This window comes from Chinchilla lanigera, unplaced genomic scaffold, assembly GCF_000276665.1.
Source record: "Chinchilla lanigera isolate Chin_1 unplaced genomic scaffold, ChiLan1.0 scaffold00062, whole genome shotgun sequence".
NCBI classification, from domain to species: Eukaryota; Metazoa; Chordata; class Mammalia; order Rodentia; family Chinchillidae; genus Chinchilla; species Chinchilla lanigera.
This window is the reverse complement of record NW_004955463.1, coordinates 14,280,989-14,308,212: the sequence shown is the minus strand read 5'-3', so window position 1 is coordinate 14,308,212 and position 27,224 is coordinate 14,280,989. Positions and strand designations below refer to the sequence as shown.

The following is a 27,224-nucleotide window of genomic DNA, read 5'->3' as shown; positions in this document are numbered from 1 at the left end:
CCCCAGAGAAAGCCCCAATAAATAACCTAACAATGCATATCAAGGTGCTAGAAAAACAAGAACAATCCAAACCCAAAGCTAAAGCGTACAAGGAAGGAAATTATAAAGACCAGAGCAGAAATTAATGAAAGTGAGACCCCCCCTCCCCACCCATGTTAGTTACTTTTCTCATTGCTGAAACAAAATATCCAACCCCCACAAGTTAATGGAGGAAAGGTTTATTTAGGTCATAGTTTTTAGAGGTTTCAGTCTGTAATCAGCTGGGTCCAAGGCAGGGTGTCCTGACAGACAGCCATCACAGAGGAGAAACAGTTCACGGCAGGGAGAAGGTAGCAAAGCAAGCAAGGAGTGATCATAGCTCTTCCTATCCCTTGTATCTTATCCAGGCTACTCAGGGTGGGCACTCACATCCTTAATCCTACTGCCCTTGATCTGAGCATTGTACCATGAACCAATCCCAGAGTCACACACTCTAGATCTAGCCACCTCTGAAAAAGCCCCACCTATGACCACATGAGACTTTGGGGAGACATCTAGACACAAGCTATAATCCCCCCCAAAAAAACCCACAACAAATTAATTTATTGAAGAGTTGGTTCTTTGAAAATAGATAAACCCCTAGCCAATCTAACCAAAAAAGAGAGAGAGAGAGGAAAAAAAAAGCTCTGGCTGGGGATACAACCCAGGAGCACAGCGCCTACCTAGCAAGCACAAGTCCCTGAGTTCAATTCCTGGTACCTCCTCCCACAAAAAAGAGGAAAAACTGAAATCAATGCAAATAGAAATGAAAAAGGTTAAATTACAGTGGACATACCACTGCCAGAATGAAAAAGATTATTAACAACTACTTCACAAACCTGTGAACCAATAAATTGGAGAATTCAGAAGAGATTAATAAAGTCCTAGAAATACTGTATATGAAATACCAAAGCCGTACCAAGAAGGCAATGAAATAATCCAATAACAGGCAATGAAACTAAAGCAGTAATAAATAACCTACCAACTAAGAAAAGTCCAGGTGATGAGTTCACTGCTGAATTCTACAAAAACTTCAGGGAAGTTCTAACACCAATACTCCTTAAGCTTTTTAGTGAACTTGAAAGGGGATAAGTACTCCCAGTCATTTCCGGAAGTGAACATTACCCTGATTCCAAATATAGACAAGGACCCAACCAAAAGAGAGAACTATAAACCAATATCTTTAATGAATAGAGATGCAAAAGTCCTCAACAAAACACTAGCAAAGAGAATGCAACAAATCATTAAAAAGAGCATAAATCATGACCAAGTAGGCTTCATGCCAGGGATATAAGGGTGGTTCCACATACACAAATCAATAAATGTAAGATACCACATAAACGGAACTGAGGGCAAAAATCACATGATCATTTCAAGAGATGCAAAAAAAAGCCTTTGATAAAAGCCAACATCCTTTCATGATAAAATTTCAAAGAAAATAGGCATAGAAACTTTTATCTCAATCTGATAAAAGCCATTTATGACAAACCTACTGCCCGCATCATATTACATGGGAAATAGTGAAAGCTTTCTCTTTAAAATCAGCAACAAGACAAGGATGTTCACTGTCACCACTGCTGTTCAACATAGTACTTAGAACATTAGCATAGCAATTAGACAATAAAAAGAAATAGAAGAGGTGTGTATAGGAAAAAAAGAAGTAAAATTATCATTATTTGCAGATGGCATGATCCTTTACACAGAAGACCTGAAAAAATCCACCACAAGACTCAAAATTAATAACCAAGTTCAGTAATGTCCAGCATACAAAATCAACACAAAAATCAATAGTGTTCTACATCACAACATTGTTTATTATGTGAATTTTTTACAATACAAACAAAAATACAGAAATGCAATATATGGATATAGCTAAATGCAGAATGGTAACTTTTTCTCCTCAGGAGGCCATGATGTCCACTTCTAGTAAAATAGAGAGACCGTGTATAGGTAGAAACAGGTTGGTCGTTAGCTTCACGATTTGCCTAGAAATGATCCATAAATGCATTTCCCCCCTGCTACTTACCATAAAGTGTAAAAAAGGAGTTAAAGGAAAATTTCCTTGTTAGTTTCTACCATACGAAAGATGCTATATTCTACTTTAGCAGGGCCAATACATGGGAAATATCTAAATTAAATGTTATTACAAAAATGAAGCAGTAATGAGATTCTGGCTAAAGAGGGCACTAAATGAGAATAATATATACTTAAAAGAATCCAAAATAAACAAACAAAAAGGTTGTTATAAAAAAGCTCTAGGTACACTGTAAGCATATAGGTTTTTTTTCCATGTATACATTTAAACAATGGAAGTGTCAAAAAATAGGGTCAACTGTGTTAGACCAAATTACATTATTGTATAGGCTGCACTGAATGGAACCTCTGTATTATAATTATCATAGGGAAGCATAGTTTGTATCATATTATGGCAATTTATCCTCAATGAAAACCTTCAGAGTCCTTTTACTTCAGAATATCCTGTAACCAATCAAACCACCAGAACATGACTGTACAACACTAAAATGTTCACTTGCATTAAATTGAAGACATCTGTTTAATAATAAAAAAAAGAAGAAAATGTAGAAAGATACTTAGAGCTATTATTTTCTAAGTACACACACCTTAGACAATTCAAGGCATCTTAATTCCATCAAGACCAACAAAAAAATATTTGTCGTGCTGTTAAATCCATCAGTATGGATTTAAAAACTGGTGCAAATTGGTGAAACGGATCCAACAAACACTGATGTCCAAGCTGGCAAATTGGCAACTAATATGTAACTGGTAGTCAATAGAGAGTTTAAAAGATCTTCCCTTTCTTCTTGTTCTTTTCCAAGATTCTCAAAGAGTTCTGTTGCTCTAAAATACATTGCTGAGGGCTGGGGATTTAGCTCAGCGGCAAAAGCGCCTGCCTGGCAAGCGCAAGGTCGTGAGTTCGGTTCCTGGTACCAGAGAAAAACCAAAAAAAAAAGAAACAACCTAAAATACATTGCTGAGCTTCCCAGTTTGCTTTCCCTTCCTCATACTGATGACATGTTTCCTCTAATTCTTTGTGCTGTGCTTCCAAATTCTTTTTCATTTGCTCATGGCGCCGCTGGAGCTCAGCTTCAGAGTCCTTCAGTTTTTTAACTTTTTCTTTGACCTTCATCTCAAACACCTGCTCCGTCTCCTCCATCTTCTTCATCTTGACCACCTGCTCCCTTCTTTCTTCTTCCCTCTGTGCCAGAGGGCTCTTGGTGAGCTGCCCTTTGTTCTTGTGGCCCACTCCTTTGTAAGGGACAGCTGCCAGCTTTCTGCTCCTGTAGTTCTCATAGTGCACATGGTTGGTGACATCTCTCAAGTCCTGCATGTGCGTCCTTATCAACATATTTCTTAGAACTGTAAAATCACAATGTTCACCATTTTCAACTTCAGCCACACCCCACGGGTACTGCCTTCCTCTGACCCTCTTGCCATTAACTTCAATGATAGTGTTGCTACCCACCACTTTATCTTTTTAACCAGCTTATTTTCTTCTTCTTCATCTATTTCTGGAAATTCATATATTTTAATTTTATGTTCTTGGATTTCTTTATCTGTTTTTTAAACTGTTGGCATTCCTCAGGTGTGAGTGTGTCAGCTTTGGCAATCACTGGGATGATATTCACTTTCTCGTGCAAAAGCTTCATAAGCTCAATATCCAATGGTTTAAGTCCATGTCCTGAAGGAGCAATGAAGTATAAACACTGCACCCTGTTATCAGGCATCTGACGTCTGTTCACTCGAGATTCTGAGTTTAGGTAATCCTCAAATTTATTATCAATGTAGTCGATCACAGGCTGCCAGCAATTACTATTATCCACTGCATCTCCAAATCCTGGGGTATCAACTATTGTGGGCAGCAACTGAAAGCCACCTTCTTCGACTAAAACTTTGGATTGTTCCACCTGTACAGTCTTTTTTATTCTATGGGAAAGGCCTGGATACTCTGGAGAATACAAATCTATAAGGAATCATGAGTTGATTAATACTGACTTTCCCAATCCAGATTCACCTGTGTACTGGTATGGCACTTTCAGTTCACATCCTTTGCCAAGTCATCTACTTCTACTACCGTAAGTGTGAATTCAAACCCTCTCTTCACTGATTTTCTATATACTTGATTTGGGAGATTGGCAAATCCCACGTAGTCTTCAAGGTTCTTCGGTTGAGCTACCATGGTGCCGCCGTGGACGCTTCAGTCCTCAGCGGCGGCGGATCCCGCACTGACCGACATCCCCTCCCCCAGCCTGACCAGCCAGCGCAGCCCACCGATTCTCCAAAGCTGCCTACGCCGATTCCGCGGCGAAGCAGCCGGGCGTCTGGGCCCCGCTTACGCACGCGACGGCAGGCCAACGCCTGCCCTCTCAATAGCGTTCTTGTACACTAAACTGATTTAGTGTCCACAGAGAATGAAACAAGTAAAAAATACCATGCACAATAACAACAAGAAAAATTAAGTATTTAGGAATCAATCTAACTAAAGAAGTGAAAGAGCTCTACAGTGAAAGCCACAGCACTCTGAAAAAGGAAATCAAAGAGGACAACAGACATGAAAGGTATCCCCTGTTCCTGAATAGGCAGAACCAAAGTAGTCAAAATAGCCATACTTCCAATATTGATATACATACATATTCAATGCAATCCCAGTTAAAATTCCAACAGCATTCTTCTTCACAGAACTGGAAAAAACAATCCTAAAATTCATATGGAATCAGAAGAGACCCAGAATAGCAAAAGCAATCCTGGGTAAAAACAGCAAAGCAGTAGGCATCATAATTCCAATTTAAAGTTATATTACAAAGGCACTGTGATAAGAATAGCATGGCACTGGCACAAAAACAGACACAAGGACCATGGAACAGAATAAAGGATTCAGAAACAACCCCAGACACATTTAACTATTTAATTTTTGACAATGAGGCCAAAAATACACACTGGAGGAAAGACAGCCTCTTTAATAAATAATGTAGTGAGAATTGGCTTACTAAATGCAAAAGACTGAATCTGGACCTATATATTTCACAATGTACTAAACTAAAATCAAAATGGATGAAAAAATTAAATGTTAAAATAGTAACCCAACTTGCTGGAAGACAAAGTAAAACTCTTGGATCTACAGGTTGAAAAGAACCCAGGTTGCACAGGAAATAGTATCAAGAATCAACAAATGGGATCATATCAAATTAAAAAGCTTCTGCACAGCAAAACAAAACAACAGAATACCAACACAGTGAAAAGACAACCTACAAAAAGGGAAAAAAAATTTTGCCAGTTTTTCCTCAGACAGAGGACTAATATCTAGAATGTATAAAGAACTAAAAAAATTAGACCCTTCCCACAATAAAAGACTCACTTAAAAAATGGACAACTGAAATGAATAGACACTTTACAGAAAAATACAAATGGCCACTAAATACATAAAGAAATATTCAGCATTTGTCTTGGTTACTTTTCTCTCATTGCTGATACAAAATACCAGATGCCCAAAATTAAGGAAGAAAAGATTTATTTAGCTCACAGTTTGTTAAGGTTTCAGCTGATACTCAGCTGGCTCCAAGGCAGGGTGGCATATGGCAGGAGGGGCAACCATTCATGGTGGCAGAAGATAGCAAAAGCAACAAGAACAAAAAGCCGGAGAGCAAGCCTCTTTCCCTCCCTTATATTGTATGCAGGCTACCTGCCCTAGGGTGGATATAGCACTCACACCATCTCTGTGCCCTTCTCTTGCATAGGCTCAGGATGTTTACAGTGCAGGACTCCGGCCCCCTGCTGAGTCACTTAGTTAAACTTCTAAATTTCTCAAGCTGACACAATGAATCAACCATCACAATATCCTAGGCTATAAACAGCCATCCTAAGGCATGTCCTTTACACCCTAGGGTGTAGAACTGCTGAGTCCCTTAGTTAAGCTTCTAAACTTCTCAAGTTCACACAATTATTCCTCAGAGGACTAATATCTAGACTATATAAAGAACTCAAAAAATTAGACTCTTCCCAAAATAAAAGACCCAATCAAAAAATGTGCAACTGAAATGAACAGACACTTCACAAGAGAAATACAAATGGCCAACAAATACATGAAGAAATGTTCAGCATTACTGGCCATTAAAGAAATGCAAATTAAAATAATACTGTGATTCCATCTAACCCCAGGAGGAATAACTATCATCAAGAATTCAAATACTAACAAATGCTGGGAAGGCTGCAGGGAAAAGGAACACTTTTACACTGTTTGTGAAAATATAAACTACTTCAACCTCTTTGGAGTCAGTGTGAAGATTCTTCAAAAAACTGAAAGTACAAATTCCATTTGACCCATTGTTCCTCTACTACCTGAGAGTCAAAGACATCATATTACCATAATACATCCAAACCCATGTTTATAGCAGCACAAGTCATAATACTATTTAAATCTTGGTAGTGGTCCATATGTCCATCAACAGATGAATGGATAAAGAAAATGTGATATTTATATACAACAGAGTACTACTCTGCCAAATCTAAGTCATTTGTAGAAAAATAAGACCATAATATTAAGTAAGTCAGAATATAAACTTAAATATCACATGGTTTCTCTCTTTTTCTTTTTTTTGCACTGGGAATCGAATTCAGGGCCTCACGATTGCCACACAGGCGCTGTGCCGCTGAGCCACATCGCCGACCCATCACATGGTTTCTCTTATATGAGAAACCCAGAGTATAAGTAAAGAGCAAAATAAAAGAGGGATAACAGGAAGTATGGAGATAGATCTTTCTCAAAGGGGAAGGGAATCAAGAAACAGAGGGAAGAAGGGAGGAGAGAGGAAGGGGATGGAAAAAGAAATTAAAATGTGTTATGTCCATGTACCAATTTGCCATAAGGAATGCAAACATTATATACTACAAACACATACTCATTCTTCTAAAAAGGTATTCCCTAATATCTGTTGTCTTCTTCTCTCTTAGTAAACCAAACAACGTAAAACAGCCATAATTTGTTAACTAGGCACACAGCTATTATGAACAAAAGCTATATTTCCCAATCTTCATTTCACCTAGGAGCCATGTAACTAAGTGTTAGTCAGTGAGATGAAAACAGAAATGTTGAGTTCAATTTCTGGAATATATCATTAATGAAGAAAGAGGAGGTAAGCCCTTTTTTTGCTCCTTTCTTTTCCCTGCTGCCTGAAATGCTGATGTGATAGCTGAATTTGAGCAGCCTTGCAGAAGCCACATGCCAGGGTTGAAGGAGCTTGAATCCCTGATACCATGGAGCCTCCAATCCTGCCCTCAACTGCCCACCTACAGATTTCCTCTATGTGGTGAGAAACAATACACTATTTGGCCTACTATTATTTTGAATTTCTGTAAGATTCAGCCAATTCAAATCCTAATCAATATTCTCATTACCCACTTGGGGAGAAAGAGTTGCATTATTTTGTCACCCAGCCACCAGGACTAATAAACTGTATTACTTCGTAGCTCTGCCAGCAACGGGCCCACCCTATCCTATAGAGAGAGTGCCATGCAAAGGAGCTTGAACCCTAACACTTCTCAGGCACAAGTTCAGCTCCAGCTGAAGTATGTACAAGACTGCCCCAGCCATCCCTGCCAAGCAATCCTGTCACCGTCTCAAGTTCCTCTGGCAGAGTGTTTCCATTCTCTTCTCCTTCCAGCGCTCTTTGATCTTTTCAACAAATCCATGCTAGCACACCCTACTGCTGTCTCACTCAGATTCAAGTTGTCTGGGGCCTGCTTCCAGCCTCACAAATCCACACACTACCTCCTTTTGGCGCTCACTCTCTTCTTTTGGTGCTTCCAGAAGAGGACAACAAATTAAAACTAAGAAACTAACTCAGAGAACACAGCTGGAGAGCCCCTGCAGAGGCCCTCCGGTTCCAGCCTGTTCCACCTCTTACACTAGCACTGTAAACTGTACTGGTGCTATGGACACCAGGCTCTGCCCACAGCTCCAGAAGCCACGAGGAGCAGAACCTCACTCAGATGCCCGCCCCAATCTTAGTGCCTTCATTCCCACTGAATCCAACCCAAAGATTACACATATGTTATTTTCACTAGGAAAAAAACTATTTTACTTTAAAAACCACCTCATTCCTCCTCGATGTCAAAGCGAGGAATTACCTTTGACGATCTGCCTTTGAATTTGTTCTCAGTTTACTCTGAAGAGTGGACATGACTGCAGCCAAAACCAGGACCTTGTTTCTGGCCTTGGAACCCTTGGGACAGAGAATGAAGTCAGGTGAAAGTCACATGCTTACTTGCTAGACAAGTAAGTTTTCGGTGCAGGTTTCCGGCCAAATGCCTCTCGCCTAAGGCTGAATCTTAGAAATTCTCCTACCGTGCCACCAGCCACTCTCTGAGGGACTGTTTTCTAACTCTTTGTGCAAGTAACAAGAGCTGTCCAAAAAAAAGTCTTTTGTTCCTTGTTCCAAGGTGATGCAACGGCCACCTACAGTAACTCAGCAGTTTACAGGCACGAGCTGGGGCGACAGACCTGTGACCTTACTCTCCTGACCACAGACAGCTGCCAAGTCCGGGAGTCAGCCTGCAGTCTCAGGCAAAGGGATGAAAGACTTCAAGCTTCTTTTCAGTTTCATTTCTGTTCCTACATAATGGGTCAGAGAGGGTGTGCCTGTTGCCCACCTTTTATTGATTTTCTTTTTCAAACAGGCTATTCTTTTGTGTGTCTGCTCCCTGGCACTGTGTTCAGAGACAAACCCGCCTCCAAGGGAAACATCCTGTACTTGGTCTTGGACTGTTAACCCTTAGTACTTTTCTTTTGGTCTTATCTACTTTTGCAGTAGTCACCTGAGGGAACCTTTGCAGGTTTTTTGTTTTTGTTTTTGTTTCTGTGCTTGTTTCTCTGCAGTGCGGGGCATTGAACCCAGGGGTGCTCTACCACTGAGCTACAGCCCTAGCTCTTGTTTATTTTTATTTTGAGACACAGTCTTGCTAAGTGGCCCAGGTAGTCTTGGACTTGCAATCCTCCTGCCTTAGCTTCCCCAAGTTCTGGGATTATAGGCATGTGCCACCATGCCCGGCCCCTTTGCACATTTAAATACCATCTGACCCCACTTCTCTGGTCCTAAGGAAGGGGTTCATTCACTACAACCTAACTTCCTATTCAATAACCCAGCAGGTTCTGGCTTGGTCGTTCCACTGAGAAACAACAGAGCAGACAGGAAATCCAGAAGGCTGGTAAGAATCCTGAGGGCCTAGCTTCAAGGAAGGTTTTAATTTGTAAACTTTTGGAATTAAAATCAGAACACATGGCTCATTATATTCAAATAGCACCATGAATATTTTCTAAAGTGCCATTGTTCTTTGGCGAGGCAAAATAAGCAGGATTTATGGAGCCTGAAAATGCTATAAAACAAGTGAACACTCAAAGGAGGTCTCTGAAGAAAGGCAAAGCTTAATGCTGTCCTTAGAGGTCATGCTGAGATTTTAATGATTTATTTTAGGGCATTTAAGCCAGAGAGAGCTGCCAAGCTACAAGAAAAAGCCACCACAACAGGCTTTTAGCTTGAAACAGGTTGAATAGAAGGAAGAATAAGCAGAGGTAGAACAAAACATTAAGCGACTTTCTTTTTTTTTTTTTATTCCCCGGTACTAAGAATCGAACTCACAACCTTGCGCTTGCCAGGCAGGTGCTGTGCCAATGAGCTAAATCCCCAGCCCCAAGTGACTTTCTTTAGGAAGCCTGGAAATTTTCCATTTTTAATGACTCCAGATCTGGACTCTAGTGTCTCGATGCACTCTGAACAGCAAACTATGTCTTCTCTGGGCTGTTCTCCCATGAACACGGTGCATTTGGGGAGTTGAGTTTGCTCAGGAGCAGAGGGCAATGCTCTTACTGTCATCCTCCAGTCAGTGGCCTCCACACTGGTCTGTGATAGGCAAGGAGCTTGTTGCAGAGTGTCCATCAACTTTCTCACTGAGTGCACTCTTTGGCTCTGTGACTTATTTTCATATCAAGGCTTTCTCAGTGAAGTTCTACTTTCTGCCGCAGTCTCCTTGGCTTGTTGTGGGCACTCTGGGTAGCACTGGTTGGTCATAGCCATAATTCTCAGCAAGGTTTCTTCTTCCATGTTGTTACACAGGCTTGGCATCCAGTACATATCCACTGCCTACCAACTTTCAATAAGTAAAACTACTCAGGAAATAAATCCTATAATGAACACTCAGAGATTGTCTACAAAGAAGGAATTTGGTAGAAGATGTGATAGGGAGGCAGAGTGTGAAAAGCCCTCAGACTGGGTCTTGAGACTCCTGTGTTAGCCTTTGGTCTGTCATTAACCAGCTGTCGGTAAGAAAATTCCCCTTTCCAGATCTTATCTGTAAAGGGAGGCAGTTGAGTTAAGAGCAGAGGGTCTTCCAGGTTTTAGGGTATAGGATTCAACCCTTTGAGTCAAATGACTTCCACATAATGGAAATCATTTGTCATAATGCCCCTAGATTGGATCTTCCATAATTTTCATGTCTCCATCACAGCCCACCATCTTGTCTCCCATAGTGCTTTGCCTGGTAACTAATCAGCTAGCTGGCTTGAGAAAAGGACTATCACAATGATATCCAGCTGCTAGGACCAAAGACAAGTCAATTAGGCTAGGGACTGAAGGGCAACTTCAACAAAGCATGTTCCCCAAAGACAGGTCAGTACTTTTGTCAAGCACGCTGGTGTCAAGAAACATGTGCCACTTGGACTGTTCTGAAGGAATTTTCCCATGTGTCTGTCATACTCTGTCGTACATTGAATAATGACCTGAAAGATATCAGGGTCCCATCCACGTTATTTGTAAACGTTATCTTCTTTGGGACAATGTTATCACATTTGTAAATTGGTTACCTTATTTGCTAATGCAATTAAAATAAGGATTTTGAGTTGGGGAGATTATTCTAGATTATCTGGGTAGTCCTTAAATACAATCATAAGCATTGTTATGATTTGGATCTAGAATGTCCCTCAAAAGGCTGATATGTTCTGAGGTTTGGCTTTGGAAGGTGATTGGATCCTGGGGCTGCTTTATTCATCAGTGGATTCATCCACTAAAGAATCCATAGCTAAATGTGCTATTGGGAGGTGGGGCCTGACTGGAAGAGGTGGGTCACTGGGGGTGATCTAAATAGGTATATTCCCTCCCCAGCTTCTTTTTTAACTCTCTGCTGATGGTCATAATATGAACAGCCTTCCTCCACCAGATCTTTCAACAGTGCTGTTTCTAACTCAGCCAACCAACCACGGACTTAAAACATGAGCCAAAATAAACCTCTCCTTTAAATTGTGGATTTTGGGTATTTTGTTCCAGTAATGAGAGAGTGACTACAACAAGAATCTTCATAAAAGGGAGGCAAGGGAAGTTTTCACACACAGAAGAGGAGATGGCAATGTGACCACAGTGATAGATACTAAAGTGACGTGGCTCAAGCTGGTTAGGAATGCTGTCAGCCACTAGAAACCGAAAGAGGCCAGGGGCAAGGAACAGATGATCTCGTAGGGTTTTTGGAGGGAATACAGCCCTGTTCATGTTGAATAAGCCTTGTTCTGCTGACTTTGGATTTCTGACTCCAGAACTATGAGAGAATAAATTTGTGTTGCTTTAAGCCACCAAGTTTGTGGTCATTTGTTACAGTTGCCATAGGAAACTAAGATACTTTTTCCTAATTTCAGGTATAACTTCCTTTCATACAGACTGTTTGGATCTTAATGACCCTCAAAGACCCATATGCTAAAGGCTTGGTCACAGCTGTGTGCTACTGGAAGTGGTGGAACCTTTAGGAGGTGGGGCCTAATGGAAGGAAGTTAGGTCATTGGGAGTATGGCCTTGAGGGAATACTTGAGTGTGCCTGCTCCCTCTCTCTGTGTCTCTGTTTCTGTGTCTCTGTCTCTGTTTCTGTCTCTCTCTGTCTCTCTGTCTCTCTCCCCTTCCTGGCTGCTGTGAGGTACATAGCTTTGTTCCACCATGCAATTTCCACCATGATATTCTGCCTCAACATAGACCAATAGCACACACTAACCATGGACTGAACCTTATGAAACCATGTGCCAAAATAAACCTTTCCTCCTTTAGGTTGATTTACCTCAGATATTTTGTCCCAGCAACAGAAGGCTAACACACAGATTTTCTCTCATTACTGTAGATGATCTAATTAGATTTTTTCTTAAAAAAAAAAAAAAAAACACCAATAGGTATCAGTCAAGATGCTGGCAGGTAAAATGCTGCAATTTGAGAGTTTAATAAAGGGACTATTTACAAAGGTCTGAGAATGGATTGGGAAACTACAAAAGATGGTAGAGTACCCTGGGGCTGGCCAAAGAGGTCAGGGGTTAGTAGAACACTAAGTGGAGAGGTCTGGCTGCCTAGCCAAGCTTCGGCTTTAGTTAGAGGACACACCCAGCCCATAGCAACCTAGCAGGAAAGGAACAAGGGTGACACTCACCTTCACCTTCCTACGGGTGCCTTCCATTAGCCAAATATAAGTGGAATCCAAATGCAAGGGAGTCACTGAGGTCAGATTCCAGGGCACAGAGCAGAGTGGAGTACAGTTTTATAAGGGCAAATGGAAATACCCTGCAAGTGGGAACTTTAATTCTACGTAAAGACCACCCACACATACCAGCCTGGTTTTGAAAAATAGAAGAGCCACTGGACTTGGCCCTGTGGCCTTGGGAAACTCACTGCGTTTCTGAGCCTCCATCTCCTCAGCTGGGAAGTGAAGGGTTTGGAGAGTGTCTAAGCTCTTTCAGCTCTGATGTGCACGCTTCTAGAAGCAGACTAAATGCTTTCCCAGGTTGGGCTGACACATGCCTCAGAGTCTTTCCAGCTGTTTATTTACTGAAGAATATCTAGGGCTGCTTTCCATTACACATGTGTCTCAGAGTATGGAGGCGCATGCTGGCTACTGAGCCAGTTGCAGAAAGGGACAGGCTGTGCTAATGTGCATTGTGCACATAGGTCATAGGTGTTCTAGGACTAGGAAAACCACACGGGGGCCCAGAAAATCAATTGCAAGAGGCCAGGCAATAAGGCAAGCCACTTCCTGGTGGGCTGGGTCAGGTTCCAAAGGCCTTAGGAGCTGTCTACAGTGGGTGTAGCCCTCATGCTGGCCAGCAAGTTGACTGCAGGCTGGGCACTTCAGCAAAGGTCAACTGCCAGGAACCACAGAGATGGTAATAATTAGCCAGAAAGTCAAAATATGGAAAGTTCCAAGGGGCCAGGAGAATCCTGTGTTGAATAATAAACATACCCCTCGCTGCCTCGAGGCGCCTTCTTCTGTACTATGTCTGCTTCTTCAAATGTTCTTGTCTGCTTGTATCTCTCTAGAACCACCTTTTAAAAGTACAGGGCAAGGCTAAAGAAGAAAGTAACCTTCCCTTTGTCCCTCTCCCCAAGTATCTTGGGTGGCCTGGGATAAACAACAGCTTCTCTTCCCTTCCTCCCACCCCACTCCTACTTATTAAGCCAGGAGCCCCATAATTACTGATGGGCCCCAAATGAGCACTGGCTCAAAGCGTATAATTTGGAAGGGAGCAGGAGGCCTAGGTATGGCCCACACTCCAGAATCTTAAAAACTCTCCCCCAATTGCTCTCTGATTGCTAAATTCCACTGTCACTGTTTCTAGCAAAACAACTTAACTTTTGTTATAGACACAGCCACACTTGGTGGCGTTTACTTGAAGGCTGTCCAGTGAATTAGAGGCCTACAGCCTTACGGAAACGAGAAAGAAAGGGAGGAGGGCTGAACGGCAGAGGCTGCGAAGGCGGACTAAGAGACAGGGCTCTGGACACCAAAGAGTAATGTCACCCGCTTCATACTGCTGCTGAGCTATGTCCCAAATGAGTCGGTGCTGTCCGTGTGCTGAAAATCCAGGTAAGCAGCACCACTATCAAGTGGCACAGCAAAAGTATGCCATCTGGCCTCTCCCACCCTCTGATGGGAGCAGATAACAACTGTGGGGAGCAGTTAGAGGGTGCCCAGGACGTCTCCCTGCTCCAAATGCTCCCCTTACTGTTAAGTGGAGCCTAAAAGTCTCCCATTCAAGCACGAATTAGTGTAGGAATTAGCATATTACAGTAGTCCCCCCCACATCCAAAATTTTGCTTTTCAAGGGTCAGTTATCTACAGCCAACCATGGTCTAAATATAGTCAATGGAAAATTTCAGAAATAAACCATTAGTTTTGAACTGTATACTCTTCTGAACGGCATGATGAGGTCTCGCACCATTCCACCCCACCCTGAATTGTCCCTTTGTTCTGTCAGTCCACATGTTACATGTCTGCCACCTGCTCATTCACTGTTTAGTAGCAGGCTTGGTTATCAGATGGACTGTTGTGTGTCACAGTGCTTGTACTCTAGGCACTTTTATTATACTTAATAATGTCCCCAAAGTGCAAGAGTAGTCATGCTGGAAATTAGGCTATGCAAAGAAAGGATCTAACATCTTTTTGTAAAAAGATGAAAATTCTTTTTTTTGTTGTTTTTTTGGTTTTTTTCCGGTACCAGGAATCAAACTCACGACCTTGCACTTGCCAGGCAGGCACTGTGCCACTGAGCTTAATCCCCCGCACCTGAAAATTCTTGACTTAAGAAGAAAAAAAAGTATGTATGCTGAAGTTGCTAAGATCTGTGGTAAGATCAAATTTCTATTCCTCAAATTGTGAAGAAAGAAAAAGAAACTCAGTTTTGCTGTCATACCTCAAAGTGCAAAAATCACAGTCACAGTGCATAATAAGTGCTTAGTTATGATGGAAAAAATGTTAAACTTGTATATGAATGCAGAGAAAAAATATACTATCTATTGGGTTTGTTACTGTTCAGGTGTTCACCGGGGGCCTTGAAATGTATCCCTCACCGATAAGGAGGGGCTGCTGATCTCAAAGAGTTTGAGAAAAGTCAGGCACAGTCAAAGGGAGTTTCCATAAACCAGAAGGAGGATGGTCACTCTTGCTCGAGGGACGCTGAGAGCATAAGCTGCGGGGCAGGGCTCCGTGGGGGCCCATAGCTGGGACCTTCTCTGCCTGGTCAGAGGCTGACTGAGATTCCTGCAAGAAAGGAGGGAAGAACCTCTGGGGACCAAAGGCCTCAGGAGAGAACAAAGAAAGGTGAAGAAGACAATCTGCCTCCTACTCTCACCCATAGCCAGTGCTGCCTGGCAGTTTTCTTGCTTAGATATAAGCTTACCATGCGTGGCCTACCAGGTGCCCTTAGCATTTCTGGCTCCTGCTCTCCAAAATGTCTAAGAGGGCTTCAGGCAGACTGAGTCCTCTAAGAGTTACTGCTCCCTCCAATAACTTCATAGTCTGTATTTTTAAAATACACAGGCAAGGCTTAAGTCAGGAAGGATTAGTTTTACTAGAACTACAGTGAGGTCAAAATACTCATAAACTCCCTAGGCAGTCCCGAGTTCGAATCCTACTCCAGTACTTAGCAGCTGCACCCTGTGCACATTACTTCCTTCTCTCTAAGCCTTGCAACCTCACTAGCACAGAGGAAAGCTAACTGCACTCACCTGGCAGGCAGCCAACGAGGGCTAAATGAGTGAGGCAGGGAGCACTTTGCCCACAGCAAGGTTGCCATAAATGTCAGCCATGGGTTTCTTCCTCACCTACTGTCTTCCCAGTAAAAAGAGGCAAACTGATGCACACAAGCTTCAAGATCATTATAAATTTAATCCAGATTTAGGCAGTGCTCACAATCTGTTCTCTGAAAAAACCCATAAGGTTTTTTTTGTAAGTCATGATCTCATTGCTGTTTTTATTTTAAATAAGCTATATTTAGCTCTTAAATTTTATATGTCAGCTTGAAATCCTAAAGTCATCCTCCCGGAAATACAAACGTTTCAACCAAATGCATTTACTCACCAAAAACAGCAAGCACATTGTTTTTGTTAGATAATGTCCCTAAAATGACCTGGCTGATGTGTGGAGAGCTGGGGCGCAGTCAGGCTGCAGGGCCCACCCCCACCTCACTAAACTATACCAGCACTTACTTAGCATGTGCAAGGCCCGGGGTTCCATCCCCAGCTCCATAAAACAAACAAAACCAAAACAACCACACCATCATCTTGCAAGTGAAAGAAGTTTATCAGGGTTCAGCTCAGCTAAAAGTTCTTCAAGCCAGGCACTGTGGCACATACCGGTAATTCAAGGCATCAAGGAGGCTAAGGCAGGAGGATCACAAACTAGAGCTCAGGGGCTGGGGATTTAGCTCAGCCGCAAAGCGCCTGCCTGGCAAGCGCAAGGTCGTGAGTTCGGTTCCCAGTACAGGAGAAAAACCCCAAAAAAAAAAACAAACAAACTAGAGCTCAGCCTGGGAAAACACTGTGAGACCAAGTCTCAAAAAAAAGGGGGGGGGCTAGGATGTGGCTCAATGGTAGAACACCCCTCGGTTCTGTCCCCAGTACTGATGAGAAAAAGTGCTCACTCAACTTGCTCATAGGCTGTCTCTTCCTTTTGCAGAACATTCCGTCCTGGTCCTGTGACCCTGCTCCTCCCACCTATTCTCAGGGACACCCTTTGGGAAAACACAAAAGAACCACCATCATAACAACATCCTTCTGACCTCTGACCTCTGTCAAACACGGCTGCAAAGATACTCAGGGTAGTGTGGCTCAGACTGGGGCATGGGGCTCCAGTCTCACTGTCTCCACCCACGGGCTGCTGTTCTTGTACCTGTCACATAAGGGTCCTTCCTTTAGACTCCGCTGCACAGGGTGGGCAGCATGCCTCCCAGAGCTCTTGCGAGGATTATATGAGCTAATCAGTGTCCTGAGCTCAGCACATCACTGGCCCAACAGGAAGCAGTTATCTCGAAGAAAGATCAATAATTAGCTACTCTGATTATCGATCACATAGTTAGTAACTGGGAGCACACGCGAAAAGCGCACCTTCTGAAGAGACTCAGAGACAGGCCAGGCTAGAACATGCGCTCTCCGGGTGCCACCCCAGCACGGGTACCTGAGTGCTCACTCTGCACCTGGCTGGCATGCTGCCTCAGTGGGCACCCACGGGGAGGAGGGGATGGCGGCCAATGGGAGGGCTAAGTGTGAATCTAGATGGAGAAGCTAGAGAGCCCTCTGCCTATCAACTCCGCTCTATTGTTTCAGGTCAGCAGATCTGCAAATTGTTCCTAACACTTTCAACTGGGAGCTTCAAGCAGCAGGTCAGGTAAGGATGGAGCTACTTCACCGTAAGGGGAAAAGGAGGCACAGAGCACACACAGGTCCACGCTGAGCTTCCCCTCATGAGGACTCAGATTCCTTCTGATGAATGATAATGTCCCAGTTGAAAAACATTTCCTACAAGGAACAAATATATAGAAGATATGAGCTCTGCCCCTCTAGAGCTAATTGTGAACTCCAGTCTTACACTAGCTGGCACGTGAACACCAGTGGCCCTCGGTGAAAGCACAAATCCTAATGAGGCACTTCCAGCCCTTCCTGAAGAACTCTGAGACTTCCGAGCGGACAGGGAGCCTCAGCTGTTACACTGGATGCAGTGGTGACTGGGAAGAGCTAGCTTGCCTGTTCACCTCCATCAGTAAAACAACCTTTTAAAACCAGTTTACCTCCCACAACAGCTCTGTGAGGTAGTATTATTATGAGCCCTTTTTAAAGATGAGAAAACCGAAGCAGAGGGCAATTCATTGTCCAAAGTCATCCAGGTTGACAATGCTGGAATCCAGTTTCAAACCTCAGTCTCCCCAGTTTCTGAGCACAGAAACATGGACTCCAGACTCAGGCTGCCTCAGGCCAGATCTTTCCTCTGCCACTTGTAAAATGTATCTCCAGCCTCAGTTTCTTCATCCATATAATGGGGATGATGACAAGAACAATATCAACATCTGGCACATGGCAAGTACTCAACAAGGGTGAGCACTGCTTCAGTATCACCAGCTAGTAGATAATGACTATTTTGTTCAATTCCCTCCCCTCCTTAGCCTGTCAGAACAGTGCAAGATATAGGTAAGGAGTAAATTACAGAGCACAGATAGAAAAACATCATAGGAGCTCAGGGAAAAGGGCATCTGAAATGCTTCATCTATGACTGCTTCACAGACTCCTGAGCGCTCCCTGTGCAGACCACGGCTGTGGTCTCTGAGTGGTCAGGTATCAGCAGGAATTGCCATTGCCAGCCTTCCAGCCAAGACTTAGGGAGCGTGTGCCCAAGGAAGCCAGAGGTCACATGCAAACTTCAAGGTAGACCAGTTAGCTCTGCACAGACCTGTTCCAGACTATGCCCATTATGGACACAGGGTCCTGGCCAGGATCTATGCTGCTTCCTCACACTTGGAGGAACATTCAAGGCGTGGGTGCCCCAAGACAGCCGTAGGAGGAAGGCAGCGTTCAGGACCAGAGGCACACATGGCCCAGGAGCAGGGAAGCAGCCCTTGTTCATCCTGGAGAAACCGGCTTTCACCTGGTGTTTCTCTCTGAACCACTCAGAGCTGAAGGTATCTATGAAAGTTCCTAAGGTATCAGGGTCTCAGAAAAAGATATGAACAGAGAAATTGCGGCATTCACAATATACTGCATTTCCTGAATTCCGCCAAGAGTACTTCCCACACCAAATGAAAGGTGTGCTTCCAGAGACCCAAGAATTAAAGTTAAATTTGGAAAGAGGAGAAGAGATGCCCGCCCACATCCTGGATTCCGCTCCATCCGTGCATGCGCCACCACACCTCCATGCACCACCACGCACCCATGGGCCACCGCACACCCATGCTGGGCGCCCCCTCGGCTCGCAGCCGCGGCTCCTACCTCCTCCGCGGGGCTCCCGGGCGGCCCTGCTCCCTGCCCACCGGCGAGGGCAGGCGCGCTGTCCCGGGGAGGCCGGCCGGGAAGGGGGCCGTGGAAGGAAGGAAGGGGCGGGGGCAGGAAAGGGTGTTCGCTGCTCTGGGCCCGGTCTGGCCGCGAGGAGCGGTGACCTGGGGCGCAGGGTCGGTGGAGCCTGCAGCTGGGTTTAGGGCCCGCCTGACTTCCGGGCCTTCCCCCTCGCTCTTCTCCGACTCTGTATTTCCTTAATGGAGCGTCAGCTCCGTTCCTGACATGCTAGAAACATTTCCCTCTGCCTGAATTTGGCTGAGGAACACTCTGCCTGGAAGAGAATTTCTCGTGTTACAGAGTTCAGTTTGAAAAAGAGAGGGAGCCATTTGTTTGCCAACTTTTGCACTGGCAACATCTTAGTTTTTTTTTCCTCCCCTGAGTCTCTAGATTCCAAGAAATGTATACACCCACAGCCTTCTTCCTGGTTTCCCTCCCTCTTCCTCCTTTCCTTCCTTTCTTTCTCTTTTTTTCTCTCTCTCCCTTGCTCCCTCCCTGCAACAGCTGGGAGAGATTAACAGTGAAATGGCATTCGCTGCGCGGGCGGTGGCGGGCGGCCTCCCTGGGCCCTAGGTCCTCCCTCGGCTCTAGGCCTCTCTGGTGGGCTTGGGCACTGGCTGCCTTTCCCAAATGAGGTCCTGTTCTTCTGTCTGCGCTAAAATCTCCATCTGCTCTGCCCTCAGGATGGGGCAGGAAGGCAGAGGGCATGGGCCAAGGGGCTGAGCCTGGGTCAGGAGTGGCTGGCAAATGCCGCGCAGAGCTTTTGGGTATTCGTGGACTCTTGCAGTAAAACTCAGCGGTGCTCATCATGTACCCCGGGACTTGTTTACAGGCAGGAAATGAGAACGCCTCCGTTGTATGCAGTAAAAGAAGATGGGCTGTAAACCAATTAATAGCGTAAAGAAGACTGTAAAAAAAGTTTTGGGAATTCATCGGGTGAGAGAGTTTAATTTTTTTTGTTAAATTCACTTTTCAACTGGTACATAAAACTATAAAAACTGCAAAATAATGGGGTGCCATGTGATGCACCTATATGCCTATATACACGGTATAATGCTTAAATGGGGTTAAATATATCTATCTCAAATATTTGCCATCTCTTTATGATAAAAACATTGGAAATCTCTTCCAGCTGTTTGAAATGCGCAGTACATTATTGTCACCGGAGGTCACTCCATACTTAAGAGCACACCGGATTTCCCTGCTTCTAACTGCAACCCACTAACCATGGGCGACCTCCCCCGCTCCTTCTGCTCCTCACTGTGCCCCAGCCTAGTCACCACCATTCCCATCTGGACTTCTGTGAGGTCCTTTTTAAAATATTCCTCTTATAAGGGAGATCGTAAAGTAGTTATCTTTCTGTGAAGTTAGAAATGCTTAGGTTTTTTTCATTTTGTTTTGTTTTGTTTTTTGTGGTACTGGAGATTGAACCCCAAGCCATCACACTGAGCTATATCCCAGCCCTTTTTAAATTTTTAAAATTTTGAGACGGGGTCTTGCTAAATTGTTCAGGCTGGGTTTGAACTGGCTGTAGTCCTCCTGCCTCAGCCTCCCAGAATGATGGGATTACAGGCATGTGCTAGCATTCCTGGTTTAGAAGCATTCCTCATTTACAAAATTATACTGCATGCCTAATAGACTAAAGCTAGCTATTTCTGGATGGTTGAGTTGATGCACTGATTACATATCTTTATCTAGTTGGCAGGCGAGATTGACGTAGGTGATATTTTTCTGTTCTAGCTTGATTTTTATACCTGCACTTGAAAGTAATTCAAATGCATTTATACTCTGAAACTCAGAGATTCTATCATTTCAAATTTGTGTTAGTGTGGAGATAATCACAAAGTTTAACCCGTCTGTGAAAGTATTTAATTAGGTGCCTATTTTATATTATAATGTATTTAAATACAATATTGAAATAAGCGTAGAACTCTTTCATTTGTTTTTTGTCTTCAAATGATCTCAAGAGTCACACTCTGAAAAAAGGGAGGTTGAGTCTGTAAGACATCTGAACAATAGACAAGCCAAAGTTTAAAAGAGATCGATTTTGAGGCTGTGGTGTAGAGCAGCAGTGTGGCATGTGCTTAGCATGTGTGAGTCCTGGGTTTGATCCAGGATGAAAAAAAAAGAGAAAGAAAGGAGAAAGGGAGAAAAAGAGAGAGGGAAATGAAAAGGGAAAGAAGGAAGGAAAGGAAGAGGAGAGGATAAAAAGACACACATACACGTACACACACACACACACACACATACACACACATGATTTACGCACACACCCGGTTTAAGGACAAAGTCTAATTCCATAGCCTGGGAGAGCAGGCGGCTGGTGCACTGCCCAGAGCCTGTGGGGCAGCACTTCCAGTTCCCAGCCCAAGAGCACGATTCAATGGAAATGTCACCTCTTTTCAATTTTTAAGCTAGTTAAAGGAGTATGAGCACAGGTATAATGATCTCACACTGGACTGCAAATACAGAGCTGAATGTGAGATGAAAATCCAGACTTGTCAAGGTCAAAGCTAAATCATATTTCATACAAGGCCAAGCCTTAGATTGGCTTGTGGATGTCACACCATCTGAATTTTACTACCTATATAGCACTGGTTAAATGCCTGCTGTGTGTGCCAGATTTGCTTCAGGTCTTCTCAGATAGAATCAGTTTTAATACTAGGACTCTGTAAGGTTGTTATGGTTTATGTCTGTGTGTCCCCTCCAAAGCCTCACGCGACCATGGGGCAGGCTATTAGAGATGAATGATTGTGGGTGTGAGAGCTACACCCGCCCTGGGGTGGATAGTTTGCATATGTAAAGGAGAGGAAAAGAGTGCTTGGGGCATTCCTCCCCCATTCCGCCCTGGTGGGTACTTGCGGCTTAGCTGTGTTCTGCCGCCCTGAGAGCTGCAGCTCTTTGCCATGTGCCACTCTGCCTTATAATCTGCCAAGTACGGACTGAAACTTCACGAACTGTAAGCGAAATAAACCTTTCCTTCCTTAATTTTGGGCATCAGGTATTTTGTCCCAGCAGCGAGAAAAAAGTAACCAAGACAAAGGTATTACTGCTCTCACACTGCAGAGGAAGAATCGGGGTTCTAAAAGGTCTATTTTGTGACGTTACTTGTCAGTTTTAAGATTGTTCATGTTCTGAGATTTTCTTTTCTTTTTTGGGGGAGTGTACTGGAGATCGAATCTAAGGCCTTTGCACTAAGCTACATCCCCAGCCTTTCTTTTTTATTTTAAGGAAGGGTCTCACTAAGTTGCTAAGTTACCCAGGTTGGGGTTTGACTAGAATTCTACTGCCTCAGCCTCCCGGAGTGCTGGAATTGCAGGTGAGAGCTACCACACCTTGCTTGATTTATTGTTTAAAAAGCAAAATTCATGTTATTCATGATGCCTGTTTAGTCCTGCAGTTCCCTATAATATTCCATGCTAGAATTGCTAAGATCATCCATGTAGTCATTATAGTTAATGCATATTTAATGAACAACAGTGTGCATAGAACTGGGCAGATCACAGGGTATTTGTAATTTAGTAGGGAGAGAAATAAACATACCTGTATCATTTCATCCAGTAGTTTCACTTGTAAGCATATATTCAAGAGAAATGAAAATATACATCTACGCAAAAACCTGGTACACAAAGTTCATAGCAGCATTATGCATAATAGCTGCTGGTAGAAACAGCCCATAGGTTCAGCAGCTGATGAATGAATAAACAAAATGTGGTGTATCCATATAGTGGAATATTACTCAGGCGTGAAAAGTTCATAGATGAACTTTGAACTAATTTTAATTAGTGAAACAAGCCAGTCTTAGAAGTCCAGATATGTGATTCCCTTTCCAGGAAATGTTCACAAAGGGAAAATCTATACAGTTAAACAGCAGATCAGTGTGTGCAGCCAGAGACAGAGTGTGCAGTAGAGTGGAGGGGTTGGGAGTTGACAGCTAAAGGGCACAGTTTCTTTTAAGGATGATAAAAATATTTTGAAGTTGTGGGAATGGCTGTACAGCTTTGTGAATGTTCTGAAAACCACTGAATTGCACATTATAAATGGGTGAATTTATGGTATGTGAATTATTTCCAAATAAAGCTGTTGCAAAAAACAAAACACACGTCTGAAGAAATGGCTGTATCTGTTTATTTTGGAATCTATCCCAAACTCCAAAGTGCCCTATCCCAGGTTCAGTTTCTTGTTTGGTGGGCTAATTATTTGGACAGTTTATTTTAAGAGAGTCAAGACACTGTATGAGAAAATAAAAGATGATGTGGGCTATTTGAGGGAAGATCTGTTTCTTGTAAGAAGACATTATCCCATAGATTGTGATTATCACTTTCTTTGAAGATCTCCTTTCTTTGCAGGGATGAGTATCTCTAACTCTTTCCATTCTGCCCTCTACTAAAATGCATATTCAATGCCGGGGATATAGCTTAGCGGCACAGGTGCCTGCCTGCCTGCCAAGCACAAGGTCCTGAGTTCAATCCCTGGTACCAAAAAAAAGCGCATATTCAAAACGGGAAGTTTAAAGTACTAGGTGTGACTGGAAAATGTTACAATAAAAGGCACATTGCCCTTAATGTCTCCCAAATCCCCTCCCTTTCCTTCAAACACACTTATCCCATCCTTCTTGCCACTTTGTAAAGCAGTTCTAGAAGCTCTCTTTCATGAGTGTCTTTAGTTGTGCTGTTGTGGCTGCTTTGATGTCCTAAATTGACTCAAAATATTTCTCTTTCATTGTCATTTTGACTTTGTGGAAAAGCAAGAAGTCTTGTGGTACCAGTTCCAGTAAATGAGAAGGATCAAGATGCACTGTCAGGTTTTTACAAGCCTGTTTTTCAATTGGATGGCCCTCAGACCCCATTCACTGTATTTTTCATTACATCTCTTAATGAAGGAAAGAAAACTTGCAGAACTGCTTCAGACCATCATAAACAGTGGGATAAGTATGTTCAAAGTGAGGAGAAGTATTTGAGGAGGATTCATGTTAATGTGTCTTTTACTATAATAAATCTTTTAATATAAATGTTCACACCTTAAATACACATTGAAATTTTCTAGAAGCTTGACAACAATTACTGTATTTGTACTTAATGAATGAATTTTTATTCTTCTGCTGGGCCAGGGATATACCTCAGCAGCATAGCACCCACCTGGCAAGTGCAAGGTCCTGAGTTCAATTCCTGGTACCCCCCCAAAAAAAAGCCTAAAAAAATACTGTCTTCTGCAAATGAATTAAATTCATTCTAAGTTTTGTTTTGTTTTATTTTATTGAGACAGGGTCTTACTACGCAGTTTAGGTTGACCTTAAATTCACTATGTAGCTGAGGCTGGCCTCAAACTCATGGCGATCTTCCTGTCTCAGCCTGCCAAGTACTGGGATTAGAGGTGTGCGCCACCATGTCCTGCGATTCTAATTTTTACTTGTCAAAAATTGGTAGACTCTGACTTTATTCTGCAATGGTAAGCAGAAACACTGAAATGACACCCAGGATTTGGAGGCAAATTTATTTACGTTGACAGGCACTGATAATTTTCAGAATATCAAGCCCTGATTCTTGTGGTCTAGGGCTTACATCTGATATGCAAGCAAGAAGTACAGAGGCAGAATGGCTTATGAATTGAGGATTGGTTTATACAATGTGCATCATAGTGGCCAGCTATGCACCACAGTGACCAACCTTTTTTAAGAGACGGGAGCAACCAGAACTGGAACAGGAGCTATTACCTGGGCAACTAACAAACTGAAGTATACTGGCTGGGAGGGGCGCATTTTCTGCTACAACCCCAGGTACTGTACAAGGTGCAGAAGCTAAGAGTCTGGCAAGGGGAAGCAAACAAAATAGTGCAGAAGGCAGTTGATGTGTTGTATTGGGACACACAGGTACAATAACTGCCTGGTACGTGTGAAGAATAGGTGGTGTGGCAAAGTGGGGGAGCAGCAGGGGTGGCCACAAAGAGACTTCTGCAGTCAGTGGGGAATACTGAAAGGTTTGAAGCAAGTGAGCGTGTGCTTTAGAAGGGAGGTTCTGGAGGGACCGGCTGGTGAGGGTGGCACATGCTTACTAAATGGCTTGCAAGTAACTTTATTATTAGTATTGTTTCTATTATGGTTATTGATGTTTTGATACATGGATTATGCAGACGCTACTTAGTAGCTCCTTCCTGGCTCCTGAAATATCTTTTGCGCTGTTACAAATCATTTGCGCTGTTACAAATCATTTGCGCTGTTATAGGAAGGAAGGTATTCCTCTGAAGTTCCTTGACAGGAGTAAACTCTGGGGTCGGAAGTCATTCTTACAAATGTCCAGTAGATGGAGGCATTGCTGTTCCAGAAAAAAAGTACTGCTAGTCTGCAAAGATTTTCCTGCTTATTGCAGCTGAAGACCCCGGGGATAGCCATTTACTGCTTTCTGCCTGGGACAGCAGGCAAGTGGTCAGACAGACCATGGACTTAGGCATCGGATGTGGCTGTGTCTTGACCTGGACTTCTCTCCTCTGCAATGACCTTGGGCACATGACTTCCCTCTCTGGACCTCTATTGCTATATTCACAAGCGAGGATTTCACAGTTCCACAATCCCTTACCTGCATTTTCGAACTTCCACACTGTGCAAACCCACTGAAGCATTTGGAACTCATTGGACAGCAGGGCCTGACCTGACCCAAAGCCATGCATTACCATTCTTAGTGCGAATATCCTTACACTTTGCTGCAAAAGGGCTTAGAATCACTTGGGCTCTTCCAGCCCACTGGCGTTTGGTGTAATCAAGCTAAGTTTATTGTACTGTGTTACCTTCCTGCTATAGAACTCATATCAGTACCTAGCACAGAGCAGGTGCTTTAGAAAGATTTGGTGAAATGGCCAGGTGAGAATCAAAGCTAATAAAATTTAGGGACAGGTACTGAAGGAAGCCACAGTACGGGCTGCAAGTGAATGAGACCCTTCTCTTCCCTTTTAGCAGTACATGCTCCAGCTAAAGTGGAGAAAGCCCAGAAGGAAGAATCCCTATTAGTACATTCATATGCTATGACCCATTCAATAAATCTGTGTGAAGCGCCTTGGACATGTGAGCGGCTTTGGGGCTGACAAGCTTATGGTCTTCTGCTAAGCCTCTGCCATCTTAGCAGGTAAACTCGGGGACTGCTTGGGCTCCAGGTCCTCTTCAGGCTGATGACTCGCTAGGTAAGGCAAAAGCAAGACACAGAAGGAGGTGGCTGAGGCAGGTGTGACTGCAAGAAAGAGGAGGGTCCTGCTCGTGCGCAGCTCCACAGTGGCTCCTTTTCCACCTGGCCTTTAGCACTATCCTGGAGTCTTGCTTTGGAAATATGGTCTTGAGACTCCTGCCCTGGGAGAAGTACGGCAGAGGGAGGCAGTGGACAGAGGGTCTCTGAATGCCCCTGGCACCCTCAGGAGAAGCAGCTCACTTTGATGCCAGTCTGAGGCCTGCTTTAGAATCACTACCGGGACCGTGGGGAAGCCCGTCCCTGGCCAGCCCTGGCAGCCTCCTGTTTCTCACCCTCCCCTCCTTCTCTGTGCTCCAGTCAGACCCAAGTTCTTGCTGCTCATCAATCGTGCTGATTTCACTTTCTTCGCCTTCACACATGCTGTTCTTTTCCTGAACGCATCTCCACCACCCCTTCCTTTCTTCATATTTGGTTCCTGTCATTCCCTCCATGGGGGACACAGACGCCCAACCTGCCTTTCCTTCTCGTCAGGGTTGGGTCGTCCTGTGGGATGCCACACATATGTGGCACATGCACACTTTCAGGACTCTGCACCAGCACAGTCACATCAGTGTCTCCAAGCATGTCCTGTCCTTCATGTCCTGGTGCCCCAGGGCTTGCTGTAAAGTGGGCACTGACTAAATGAATGATAGTGGAGACTGGTATTGCTATACTTATGAAAGAGCTTTGAGCTCTTGAGAGGCAGACAATTTTACATCACCAAAAATGACATAAATCTATAGCCACTGTGGAGAAATCTGAGAACTATATTGATGACAGGACTCACTCTGAATGACCCATTGCCTCTTCCCTGGGGCAGAGACTGCACTTGTGCAAAGCACCCTGGACTGGAAGTTTCAGACCCTGGGTTCTGGCCACATCTGTCCACTGCCAGCTGCGCAATCGGTGACCTTCACAGCTCAGCTTAAGCCCCTCTGCCCTTGCAGGCAGATAGAATCCAAGCAGCTAATCTCCAACTTTTCTCTTTCTCCACTTTGTTTTGTTTGTTTGAGACAGCGTCTCACTCTAAGTCCAAGTTGGCTTCAAACCTGATCTCACTGTGTAGTCCGGGCTGAAAGCTCCTTCTTATACTAATATTCTGTGACTTTCTTTGAGTGCAAAGAGCTGTGAATTTACAGAATGAATGGTG

At 43.7% G+C, this 27,224-nt stretch overlaps 1 pseudogene; it reads right to left on the bottom strand.

Annotated features, from left to right (window-relative positions):
- Positions 1–1,814: 1,814 nt before the first annotated feature.
- Positions 1,815–4,288, bottom strand: LOC102027155 (annotated as a pseudogene).
- Between the last annotated feature and the right edge of the window lie 22,936 nt (positions 4,289–27,224).